Genomic DNA, 13208 nt, shown 5'->3' with positions numbered 1-13208 from the left:
GCAGACAGACCAAACTCTGAATTAAACTAGCTTATAGCGCTATCCACAAGGTAGCTAATTCAAATACGCATGCATAAGGTAATAATACCTTTTATTAGAGAAATTATGCATGAAAGGCATACCATTGATTATCGCAAGTGTAGATAAGGCGATATAAATATAATGTTTTAAAGTTAAACATTTGCGAGTAATGTCAACCAAAGGACGAATATAAGCGACAACTTAGATTTGCATTAAGGGTCGGCAGCGATGCAAAAGTCAATTAGGGGACTTAAATTTTAAATGTTATAAAAAAATCAACTTCTTTATTGTTTTGAGGTTCAATATTTAACAAGCCTGACTCATATATCCAATGCAACATAAGAAGCTGTAATTAGGAGTTGAGCATCAGATTTCCAATAAAAAAGCATTAACGCTTTCCCGGAAATGTCCTAATACAAATATGTTTGTGAGTCTAATTTATCGGAACTGCCCAATCAACAATGTATTGTGACTTTGTGTTGATTGCAGGTATTTAATAAAAAAAATATATGCATTTTTGTTACCCAAAAATAAATTTCACCCGCAAAAATTCAATATTTTTCTGAATAAGTTTTTTATTTGACAAGATATCATCAATATCTCTCAAGGCATTACCAACAAGTAGTTTGGGGCATTTTGACATAAAAACGAAGTACTAATGTAGACAGACTTTTCCGTAATAATGTGAATGCTTTTTGATCCAAAATATGGTAAAATATTTTTTGGTAAAATTTGTTTAACTCCTTACTATCCCAAAACATGTCACCAAGAATAAATGTTTCACTCCAAAAAAAGTTCGTCAAAGCTAAATAAAACATGTATTTTTTAAACTTTTTAGTTTTTGACCTTCCCCACCCACTTTTGCATCGCTGTCGGCCCTTAATAGTTTCTTAATGCACACCTTTTATAACAGTATCATCTCACAATGTAAAGAGGTATTCTAAAGACGTGCGAAATAAATGGTAAACAGAGTAAAGAGTGTATGTAGCTTCCATTATGAAATTATTATAAAATCGCAAATCCATATTAAGGCTTTAAACCAGTAGTTTATAGACAAGGGAAATATCGCCTAAAGACAAGATCACACAATACTCATTCATGCATTGAAGTTATATCCTTAAGATTGTATCTACAAGAAAAACTTTTTGCGTTGCCAAAACTATTACACTAATAGTGACACAAGCCAAATAATATATGCATTACTAGTTATCAAGAATAATCATATGTTGAAGTGTTACATTTAACTGTAAGTTGATTTCCGATGTTTTTGTTCATAAATGGCAATTATTACAATGTTCTTATTCAAACCACTTTACATCGTTTAGCTATGCCAGTATCTACAGTTTCAAAATACCTAGTTACACTGAAATGTTTGCCGGATTCTGTATCAGACAGTATCAGTTTATTTATAATTAACATATTTAACATTATTTACGTACATATGCAGGCTACGGAATTGATAGTCAAACTATGGATGCTATGATGACCGACTTAAGAGTTAGGTCAGAAGTGTGTAGTGATTTACGTTTGATAACATCGGTGATACAGAATATTGCATTCAATTCTTAATAATGTTGTTTGATTAATTAATGCAAGTGTTATATGCTAGCTATTGATATTTCGCTTTTTGCATTTTCACATTTTTTCTTACACCGCAACGTTGGGCGTGTGTGCCAAGGGTAGAAAAAGAATGTACGCGTGTCAGATCTTAGCTTATATTACAATCACACACTTCTGTAGCAACATTGCATTTCAAGTGTTGTTGGGTTCACCAATACTTGTATTAAGGTGTGCTAATAAACACGTTGTTTTAGTTTTTCAGAACATCCCTGTTACTTCTGTAGTATTATTGCATTTCATTCACAATCAACCTTTAGTGTTCTTATTTTAATCAATACTGGTAATTAGTTATGCTAAGAAACACGCTGCTTTCGTTTTCAATTTCTGCATTGTGTGTCATAAATGTATGCGGAAGCCTGTCGGAAGTATTATTTCAAGAAAATTATAAGTATCTTGTTATTATAACTACGTATATGTTAATAACGACCTAGTATCTTGTTATAAGGTCTAGTATATTGTTATAAAGGATAGGTATCTTACTACAATGTTATGATATAATTAGTAAAGTTATGTCTGAAGGGTATTGTTTCTCCTTTAAACATTTTTAACTCTCGCATTTACGACTTAGTTTCACGCTATAACATTTTCGCATCTAGATTAAAGTATTTTGCTGCTATGACGTCGTATCTCAATATAACGACTTGATAGAACGATTAAACGATTAGGTATCGCGATATCAAATGACATAAAGTTTGTTTAAAGAAATACTAAGTCGTTATAACTGCATAAGTCGAAATAACATGATGACAATGTTTGGTTTTGAATAAATACTATTTGACACATACAGGTCCTCACAGTTTACCGTTTTACATATGTTTTTTACTAGTAACTTACATTATTCATGATATTGATGAAACATCCTTTAATGCTTAGAATCGTTTGATTTAAATTAGAATATTTAATAATGTTTAGCACTGCACTTCTATTTATCAAAAAATGTCATTCATGTTTATAGTTGAATACTTATCTTATTGTTTCAGTTTAAATGATTATTTCACCTGACGTTACGTTCGCATACATTTTACATTTCTTTTCAGGAAAATTACAACTTATGTAATTTTTACTTTTTAAAACATATTTTAAAAACAATGTGCTTTATGCAGTGCAAAATCATAATAGTTATACGCAACCCATGAAATACAACTGTTGATGCTTACCCAACGAAATATATTGCGAACTTACAATCATCCTGCATTTGATTTATTAAATAAACATTTATTTATAAGTAATTAAACATTCTTACCTACCAGTTTTTCGGTTAAGTTTACGATAAAGTCTCCGTTTAGTTCACTTTTGGTTTTAATATTCATGTGTGCACTGTTATTCCACTGGCTGTATTTTGACATTCGCGCATGCGTCAATGTAGCGAATAGACACAACGCATTCAAGTGTACTGCGCAGTAGCTTTAAATATACATCACGTCATACAACAGGCTGCTCTGCTGCAGCATTTTAGGAATACCAACTCGTTTTATTCGAGTTATACGAATCTGTTCAATACTCTTGAGCTAGGGCACTTGGCTCTTGTTATGTCATGTGCATCACTTGTTAGCCGAGGGATAAAGCTTATATTATATTGGTTTTATAAAACGGCCCTAATAATCAGGACCAAATTTAAACACGTTTTATCTTGTTGTGTTTAGGAAAACATGTACATAATCATCAAGCATTTACGTTACCTAAATCTAAATGGTAATACAAATCTCGTTTAATCGATAACTAACCATTTGTCCGAATATAGAAGTACAGCTATTCAAATACAAACGAGAATAAGTAATTAACAATGCACCCGATTTAAAATGAATATTTGAAGTATCGATTACCTCGTATGGGTATTATTATACATCTATTTTGAGGACAAATACATATCTAATTTCGAAACTATTTATCATAAATATTGTATCTCCAGGCCGAATGCCTTCGCCTAAAGGCTCATTGACTATAATACTGAACAGATAACTTTCGATTTTTAACACGAATATACGACAGCACAACGCATAATTATGACAATAATGGGCGTAGATAAAAATATATTTTACTTTCTTGATAGTTCATAGATAACATAACAGTTGGTTATATTATAATATGCGAACTTCAAATAAAAGCTGCCCCCCCCCCCTCCTCGCCAGATATATGAAGCACCTGATTAAAGTAAGTAAATGTTTTCGGACATAATTGAATACAACGAATAAAATGCAACGGAATGGCAGATTTTTAAACAAATAAGGTTCACATAACAACGCAACAATTTCCTTTTCAATACATCGCTGCCGTCTAAAATAGAAGGAATAATCCTTCATTATCATTCTCGCAGATCGCCAATAGTAACAAATGTATGTAGTTTTATTTGATTAGCCAAACCATCGTTATCGCCATAAATACATTTTCACAAAACTCTTCAAATTAAAAAGATGTCTTAAACTTTACCAAACAAAAATAGATTGCTTAGCTTGATTCTGTCTGACATTTAAAAAGGTGTTATCAGTTTGTAATAACAACCACATGTTCGTTACTAGCAAGCATGTACGTAAAATAAATAACGCTGAAAGGAATTAGGAAAATATGAATACTCTATCAGATAAATCTTGTGAAATCGGTTACTAGCATTTTTGTTCGACTATGTAAGTGCTCACCCAAGTTGCGAAAATAGCTACGCGGAAAATACAAATCGATCAAAATTATTTAGCGCCTTTCATTATATCGTTTTGAAAGGTTTGGTATTGTATTACATCTATTGTGAGTACAATGCTTTGCTTATTAACTTTCAAATTGCTTCTAAATAATGATTCTAAATAGCATAACTTAATCCACCTTTTCTATAAGCTTGGAAACATCGAATTCTTTCGACAATAAGCCACACATGCTTAATCTAACAAAACGACGGTTTAAACACATAGTAGATTTTTGAACCCCATTTTACGACATTTTTTTATAATAAAACAGATTATAAAAGAGTTAATTTACAACCTCGATCAAACATTCCTTTTTAAGCATCAGTATCCTTATCTAAACTTTCTTCATACGCTTTTTTCAAATTGCTATTTTATTTTTTAGGAAACGGAGTTTCGTCAACGTAGTAGCTGGCCTGCTTCTGAATAAAACCGAAGATGCTATTGTTCATACTTTGAATGTAATTTGATTTAACCAAAACCTCGCTCAAGGATTTTGACCTTGGACAATATAGCCTAACCCTTACAAAAGGACTTTAAATGAAGTCGCATTTAGTCAAGCCCTTACACAAAGACTTTCAATGTGGTTTGATTTAACCAAACCCTAACACTAGGACTTTGAATGTAGTCGCACTTAACCAAGCTCTAGCACAAGGACTTAAAATGTAGTCGCATTTAGGCAAGCCCTTACACAAAGACTTTGAATGTGGTTTATTTAACCAAACCCTAACACTAGGACTTTGAATGTAGTCGCACTTAACCAAGCTCTAGCACAAGGACTTAAAATGTAGTCGCATTTAGTCAAGCCCTTACACAAAGACTTTCAATGTGGTTTGATTTAACCAAACCCTAACACTAGGACTTTGAATGTAGTCGCACTTAACCAAGTTCTAGCACAAGGACTTAAAATGTAGTCGCATTTAGTCAAGCCCTTACACAAAGACATTCAATGTGGTTTGATTTAACCAAACCCTAACACTAGGACTTTGAATGTAGTCGCACTTAACCAAGCTCTAGCACAAGGACTTTGAATGTAGTCGCACTTAACCAAGCTCTAGCACAAGGACTTAAAATGTAGTCGCATTTAGTCAAGCCCTTACACAAAGACTTTCAATGTGGTTTGATTTAACCAAACCCTAACACTAGGACTTTGAATGTAGTCGCACTTAACCAAGCTCTAGCGAAAGGACTTAAAATGTAGTTGCATTTTGTCAAGCCTTTACACAAAGACTTTCAATGTAGTCGCACTTAAACAAGCTCTAGCACAAGGACTTAAAATGTAGTCGCATTTAGTCAAGCCCTTACACAAAGACTTTCAATATGGTTTGATTTAACCAAACCCTAACACTAGGACTTTGAATGTAGTCGCACTTAACCAAGCTCTAGCACAAGGACTTAAAATGTAGTCGCATTTAGTCAAGCCCTTACACAAAGACATTCAATGTGGTTTGATTTAACCAAACCCTAACACTAGGACTTTGAATGTAGTTGCACTTAACCAAGCTCTAGCACAAGGACTTGAAATGTAGTCGCATTTAGTCAAGCCCTTACACAAAGACTTTCAATGTGGTTTGTTTAACCAAACCCTAACACTAGGACTTTGAATGTAGTCGCACTTAACCAAGCTCTAGCACAAGGACTTGAAATGTAGTCGCATTTAGTCAAGCCCTTACACAAAGACTTTCAATGTAGTCGCACTTAACCAAGCTCTAGCACAAGGACTTAAAATGTAGTCGCATTTAGTCAAGCCCTTACACAAAGACTTTCAATGTGGTTTGATTTAACCAAACCCTAACACTAGGACTTTGAATGTAGTCGCACTTAACCAAGCTCTAGCGAAAGGACTTAAAATGTAGTTGCATTTTGTCAAGCCTTTACACAAAGACTTTGAATGTAGTCGCACTTAACCAAGCTCTAGCACAAGGACTTAAAATGTAGTCGCATTTAGTCATGCCCTTACACAAAGACTTTCAATATGGTTTGATTTAACCAAACCCTAACACTAGGACTTTGAATGTAGTCGCACTTAACCAAGCTCTAGCACAAGGACTTAAAATGTAGTCGCATTTAGTCAAGCCTTTACACAAAGACTTTCAATGTGGTTTATTTAACCAAACCCTAACACTAGGACTTTGAATGTAGTCGCACTTAACCAAGCTCTAGCACAAGGACTTGAAATGTAGTCGCATTTAGTCAAGCCCTTACACAAAGACTTTCAATGTGGTTTATTTAACCAAACCCTAACACTAGGACTTTGAATGTAGTCGCACTTAACCAAGCTCTAGCACAAGGACTTGAAATGTAGTCGCATTTAGTCAAGCCCTTACACAAAGACTTTCAATGTGGTTTGATTTAACCAAACCCTTACACAAAGACTTTCAATGTAGTCGCACTTAACCAAGCTCTAGCACAAATACTTAAAATGTAGTCGCATTTTGTCAAGCCCTTACACAAAGACTTTCAATGTGGTTTGATTTAACCAAACCCTAACACTAGGACTTTGAATGTAGTCGCACTTAACCAAGCTCTAGCGAAAGGAATTAAAATGTAGTTGCATTTTGTCAAGCCCTTACACAAAGACTTTGAATGTAGTCGCACTTAACCAAGCTCTAGCACAAGGACTTAAAATGTAGTCGCATTTAGTCAAGCCCTTACACAAAGACTTTGAATGTAGTCGCATTTAGTCAAGCCCTTACACAAAGACTTTCAATGTGGTTTATTTAACCAAACCCTAACACAAAGACTTTGAATGTAGTCGCACTTAACCAAGCTCTAGCACAAGGACTTAAAATGTAGTCGCATTTAGTCAAGCCCTTACACAAAGACTTTGAATGTAGTCGCACTTAATCAAGCTCTAGCACAAGGACTTTGAATGTAGTCGCATTTAGTCAAGCCCTTACACAAAGACTCTGAATGTGGTTTATTTAACCAAACCCTAACACTAGGACTTTGAATGTAGTCGCACTTAACCAAGCTCTAGCACAAGGACTTTGAATGTAGTTTGTTTAACCTTACCCTAACACTAGGACTTTGAATGTAGTTGGATTTAACCAAGCCCTAACCAAATGAATTTGATTGTTGTTTGACTTAACCAAACCCTAACACAAGGACTTTGAATGTAGTTGGATGTAACCAAACACTAACAAAAGGACTTTGATTTTTGTTTGACTTAACCAAACCCTAACACAAGGACTTTGAATGTAGTTTGCTTTAACCAAACCAGTGCACAAGGACTTTGCATGGAGTAGGATTTAATCAAACCCTAACACAAGGACTTTGCATGGAGTAGGATGTAACCAAGCCCTAACACAAGGACTTTGCATGGAGTAGGATTTAACCAAACCCTAACACAAGGACTTTGCATGGAGTAGGATTTAACCAAACCCTAACACAAGGACTTTGAATGTAGTCCATTTAACCAAACCATAACACAAGGACATTGAATGTAGTTGGCTTTAACCTAACCCTAACACAAGGACATTGAATGTAGTCGCATTTAACCAAACCCTAACACACGGATGTTGAATGTAGTCGCATTACACCTGACCCTTACACAGGGACTTTGAATGTAGTCACATTTAACCAAGCTTTAACACAAGGACATTGAATGTAGTCGCATTTAACCAAACCCTAACACAAGGTCATTGAATGTAGTCGCATTACACCAAACCCTAACACAGGGACTTTGAATGTAGTCGCATTTAACCAAACCCTAACACAAGGACTTTGAATGTAGTCGCATTTAACCAAACCCTAACACAAGGTCATTGAATATAGTCGCATTACACCAAACCCTAACACAGGGACTTTAAATGTAGTCGCATTTAACCAAGCTCTAACACAATGACTTTTAATGTAGTCGCATTTAACCCTGCTCTTACACAAGTATTTTGAACAAGGTACGATTTGACCAAACACTAACCAACCATTATACCAAATAATAGATAACTTTCAATCTATTCGATTTTAGTTTTCGTTTTGTTATTCTATTGTTGGTATCAATAATTACGTTGGGAGTGCATTGAAATTCCGGGGTTAACACATTAAATAGTAACATTGTTTTAACAACAATAAACATTTGGTGAACCCGAGACTATTAAGGCATAGAATGTAACGCGTGCAGTTATATTTGCAATGTTTGTATTGTTTGTGCATGCGTGCGTTCGTCCGTGCGAGTGTGTGAATGTTTGGGTGGGCTGGGATATGCCACATTGTGATTATGTGAATGTCTGTTTCGGTTAGCTCCTAGTTTAAATATCAAAAATACAAATATAATTCAGAAAAAGTATAACTATAAATGTAATATATTTGTTTAAACAAGAAACACCAGTTGTTTTCAAACACTTGGAAGTTATAAGTTAGTAGTAGTTTCATCAAGGGTTTTGTTCAATGTAAAAAAAGGTCGTAAGTTTACATGGGAAAATATCTATGTAAACCATTTTTCGATTTTGTGAACTTTTTACTGAAAAATTCAAATTGCAAAAATATCATCCAATTAATCTGCATAATCCGATGTTCATATTTCCCTCTAAATTTTTTTGGAAGATATTGACTTTTAAAACCAAGCATTATTCTTTTTGAAATACATAACTAGTGTTTTGCTAGTTTTGACCTTGGTATACACAAATATTTGATGACAGTTTTTAAAGCCATATCTTACAGGTATACTTTGAGTTTTTGTTTCAATTATATTGACAAATAATCAAGAAAACAAGAATGTAGGTAAATATTACAAGCACATTGTGAACTATTCATTATCGTATTGAACAAACTAAAAAAAACATGTGCAATGTCAGTAGTATAGCGTTTCGATCAGACCAATACATGGCATTTTATTGATTTAGCAGAATGTAGACTTTGCAATATACAATGGTTCATGTTTTAGTCGCAAACAAAAGTCAATGGGATAATATTATCAATAAAGAAGTAAGTATATTAGAATGATAACAGTTCCAAATTTAATTATAAGTTCACATTGTCATCATCAGCTTAAAGAAAAACATACGTGAAATACAGTTTTTTTTCTTTCTAAAATATCGTTAAAAACCAAGGTAGGTACCATTAGGCGTTCGGATCACGTAGCTATGATTCTTCAAATGGTTACATACACATAACTAACAACCATTGTCAATTATTTTTTTATATTCCACTTTGAATAATTTGCAACAATATTCTTTGTATGCCAGGGGCAGCACTTGAGCAACAATAACATAGTCATGGTTTTTTAAAAGTACACGGTCAATATCACAATAAGCAAATAGTTCATTTTTCATGCATTTTTTGCTTAAATAAGTAATTTGGTACAAATTTGTTCATAACATAGTTATAATGAAATGTTGTATTACAATTTGATCATATTGCCATTCATTAAATCATTACGTTTCACTCACTTAAAACTTTCAATTTTTCGAGTTATAATGAAAACTAACTTAAACGAATTACAATATTGTACTTATGAAACATTTAAATTACATATTGTATCGATAACTACATACACCGTTTATAACTTTTCATTAACAAGCAATTATCCGTTAAAGCAGATTTTTTTTAGAATTCGAATCATAATAAATGTTTATTGAAAATTTAAATACATGGATTGAGTTCATGTTTTGCTCAGTCATTATATATAAATGCAAAAGGCCGGTCTTCATATTTCGATGGAAGCGCTGCGTAATTAAGAAAAGAAGATACTCGATCAATACTTGACAAAACTTTATTTTCAAACAGAACAATTATCGTGTCACTTTATATCATCGAAATATATTCATGTTATATAAAAGGATTGTTTGGATGTTTAAATTATAACGCGCATATTTTGCAATCAAATACATTTTTTTTACGATTAATACTGGCAGAGAAATAACATCGATCCGTTTATTATTCTAATTTCTACGATTAAAAGTTTTAAACCATGTTAAGACTTTAGATTTATGAGTATTCGTTAGACAAACAACAATTTTGAACTGCGTGTAATACTTTATTAACAATATTTCAAAGTAAGCACCTGAATGTCTTAAAACTGATACCATACCTCATATTTATCAACAAGACAGTTAAAACAATCTTCTAACGACTGATCTTTCTCCACCTTCATTAACAAACATGCCAATACATTTAAATTATATTAGTATGCCACACATGCGCTTCTGCGGAATATCAAAGAGATAATCCGTCATGCCTTTGTCCAGTCATAAAAAGGTGGATAGCAAGATACAAATATACAACGTATTCACGGTCGTTATGGTATTGTTTTTGGTATCCCAACTTTTTGTCTCAGTGTTATATATATCTTTTAAAGAGTTTTCGCATTTCTGTTTTAGGTAGTTCAAAAATCTCTCTAGACTTTTGAATCATTGGATGAGAGGTGGGAAATGGATCATGTGTCCTTCCCATGCCGACAGATTTTGCGTTTTAGTAAAACCGTGGGCATACTTGGATGCTCAAAGCAGATATAACATAAGAGTTACGTCATATCATGAATGGCGTAACATTAATTGTCGCAATGTTATCGATATTAATTACGAGATGTAATGCCTTGGCTTAGGGTTAGTCGTAACATATTCTTATTAAATACATTTGATATGAAAAACACGAATCTTGTCTCGCAATTGTAACTTCAAAAATGAAGATATCGAACGACATTGAATACTTTATTAATTAAATCGTTTTTAATAGTATCATTTCTTAATGTAAAGCAGTATGCTAAATGCTCTTACGTTTGAAATACATGGTAAACAAGCTGGAAACAAGGAGTGTCGTATTGTCTAGTATAGATTTTGTTAACTCTCAATTCCATGTTAAGGATTTGAACCAGTAATTTGTCGACGAAATAATAAACAAACTCACATACAATAAAATGGTAGACGGGTTTCGAAAGACTCACTTACAATTAAATTGTAGACGCGTTTTAAAATTCCTACTTACAAATTTAATGGTAGACGCGTTTCAAAATACCTACTAACAATAAAGTTCTGTATCAGCCAGTAATAATTAGTAAATATTGTGTAATTATTTAGATTTTATGACATGGTTGGTATTCATTCACTCATTCGTATCTTAATATTTTTCATATGATTGTTATAAGGCCAGTGAATATGCTAGAAGTCGATATTGCCCTTTCTGACATCCGTATTCCTATTAACACCGCACTGGTGGACGTGGTGGGCCATGGGGAAGGCAATAATATAAATACAGGGTGTGTACAAACTTTATGAAATACAATCACCTGCTTCTGTAGCAACATTGCATTTACAGCTGCCTTTCAGTGTTCTTGCTATCACCAATACTTGTATTTAGATGTTGTTAATAAACACGTTGCTTTCATTTATGATAACATAACTGTTTATTTAAAAAAAATGTATGCTTTACCAAAGGTCCATGCGGAAGCCTGAACGTAGTAACCCGTTTTAAACTATAAGTATCTTGTTATAATGATTTAGTGTATCGTTATTACGACTTGGCATCTGGTTATAACGACTAAGCATCTTGTTTTAATAATTTGTTATCATCTTATTATTTTTTAGACTCTCGTTTACACAACTAAATATATCGTTAAACGACTTAGTATCTCGTTATTACCACTTGATATCTCTACAAAACTACTTGATAACACTTAAAAACGACTTAATTTCTTGTTTAAACGACTTGATATATCGTTTAAGTGACGTAGCATCTTGTTGTTACGAATTAGTTCATTGTTTAAACGATTTGACATCACGAGTGAACGATTAAGTATCTCGAGATTAAATAAGATTCAGTTTGTTTAAACGAAACATTGAATCGTTTTAAAGAAGTATGAAGTCGGAATACTGAGTCGTAATAACAAGATACCTAATTTTAAAATAAATACTACGATACACGTAAAGGCTCTTGTAGGCGCAAATTTATTTCACTAGTTACTTACCTTATTGATTACATTTATTTAAACATTTACAAAAGTTTAGGATCTTAACCAGAGACATTAAAGTATTGAATTATGCTTTGCACTGCATTTGAACTTTTAAAACATTTTCAATTCTATTGATTAATAAACAACATTGTTTATTTGTACAAGTCAATTATTATTATTGTATTACGTTATGTTCGCATACAATTAAGAGCGCTCTTTGGGAAAAATGAAATGTCATTTATATCATTTTTAGGCAAATGATAAAAAGATAAATGGCTTGTTACAGTGTTATATCGCAATAAATATCTCCACGGTAAACATCACCTGTGATATTTATCTTTTGGTGCTCACTCGATTAAACATATTATTACATTACAAACGAGTTCCTGTATCTAATATATTGGAATGTATGTTGATTAAATAATGGTATAAAACAAGATAACATACGTGACTAACGGTTTAGTTTACGATTTAATATTCTTTTTTTCTCTCTCTCGTTTATAGTCCCATTGCACTCGCTGTATTTTGACATAAGCGCATGCCTAAATCTCACCAGTAGAACCAACGCATGCGCGTTCACTGTCCAGTCGCTGTAAATATATATTACGTCATTACATAAGCACATGCCCTGCTGAAGTGTTTACGCGGTACCAACCCGTTCTATCCAAGGTATTTGAGTCATAGGGTCGAACAAATCAAAGAGGTTCACTGCACTTGAGCTTAAGCACTAGTCTACACGACACTCGCTAATTCCATTTCAACACGTGTTGGCCGAGAGTTAAAGCTTATTTAATTTGATTATATAAAACGGCCCAAGTTAGCACGGCTTGAATAAAAACACGTTATATCATATAGTGTTTATGGAACCATGGAGAGATGCAGCAGGCATCTATGTGAGTTTAAGCTAAAATTAAATACAAAATGTTAATACTCTATGAGATCAATCTCCTGTTATTGATTTCTAACCTATTTGTTCGAATATAGAGGTAAAGTTATTCCACTACTAGCGA

General features: G+C 33.2%; 1 protein-coding gene across 4 annotated transcripts in view; it reads right to left on the bottom strand.

Moving 5' to 3' along the window:
* The window catches only part of LOC128221214 (uncharacterized), a 41320-nt gene extending 28614 nt beyond the window's left edge, over positions 1 to 12706 (bottom strand). For 2 of the 4 annotated variants that reach the window (XM_052929712.1, XM_052929716.1), the window contains exon 1: positions 2885 to 2992. The gene's annotated coding sequence lies outside the window, so the exon portion shown is untranslated. Of the gene's footprint in view, positions 1 to 2884; positions 2993 to 12645 lie in introns of those variants that run through there. The other 2 variants (XM_052929714.1, XM_052929713.1) reach the window with 2 other exon arrangements.
* Positions 12707 to 13208: the final 502 nt, after the last annotated feature.

Source organism: Mya arenaria, chromosome 16 (genome assembly GCF_026914265.1).
Source record: "Mya arenaria isolate MELC-2E11 chromosome 16, ASM2691426v1".
Lineage (NCBI taxonomy): Eukaryota > Metazoa > Mollusca > Bivalvia > Myida > Myidae > Mya > Mya arenaria.
Note: the sequence above shows the minus strand (reverse complement) of the source record. Positions and strands in the feature narration are given on the sequence as shown.